Source organism: Cyprinodon variegatus, unplaced genomic scaffold, assembly GCF_000732505.1.
Source record: "Cyprinodon variegatus isolate N-32 unplaced genomic scaffold, C_variegatus-1.0 Scaffold1585, whole genome shotgun sequence".
NCBI classification, from domain to species: domain Eukaryota; kingdom Metazoa; phylum Chordata; class Actinopteri; order Cyprinodontiformes; family Cyprinodontidae; genus Cyprinodon; species Cyprinodon variegatus.
In genome coordinates, this window is record NW_015152038.1 from 42,023 (window position 1) to 42,776 (window position 754).

Here is a 754-nt window from a genome sequence, read left to right on the forward strand (position 1 = left end):
GCTATTACTGCTTGGATTAGAATACCCTTCTCCAATCCATTCAAGTCCTTTTCCAGGAGGTTGTCTGATCCAGTTCATAGTACAGCAGGTAAATGTGAAGCCAGATCCTCTGCAGGACAGACTGAGAGTCTCTCCAGGCCTTTTTATTACTGGACCTGATTGTATGGAGTCCATTGTCTGACCAGAACAACCTGATGGGATAAAGAGAAGAGCCCGAGTTAAAAATGACAGGGGAACTTAAAAAATGTGCTGATATTTACTCAACAGTCTAACATAAACACAAAGACTGAATTTACGTTGCAGAAAGAGGACAAGAAGGAGAACAGAGAGTGTGTTCATCATCTTGAAGCTGGAGACACTAACGACAAACTAGTCTGCAGGTTAGAAATACACAGTGGAGTCTGTTAATTTGCATCATGATAATGAGGGATGATGGGAGGGATTTAATTCACCCATAGTCAATTTAATTCATTATATATTTCAAATAAAACATAAAATATCAAAATATTCCTTAATGCATTCCTAATATTTGGATTCAATATAAAAAGGCATTAGAAAATATGAAAGGATGGAGAACAGATATTTCTACATAATCTACATCAAAACAGGCCATAAATACATATCAATTTGTAGCATTAATCAGCCATAGAATGTCTACAAAAAGATTTTATCAAAGAAAAAATACTGCAGATATACGTATATTCTAGAGCTATTAGTGAAAAAGTGGAACAAAGCATCTTTCTACTGAACATAC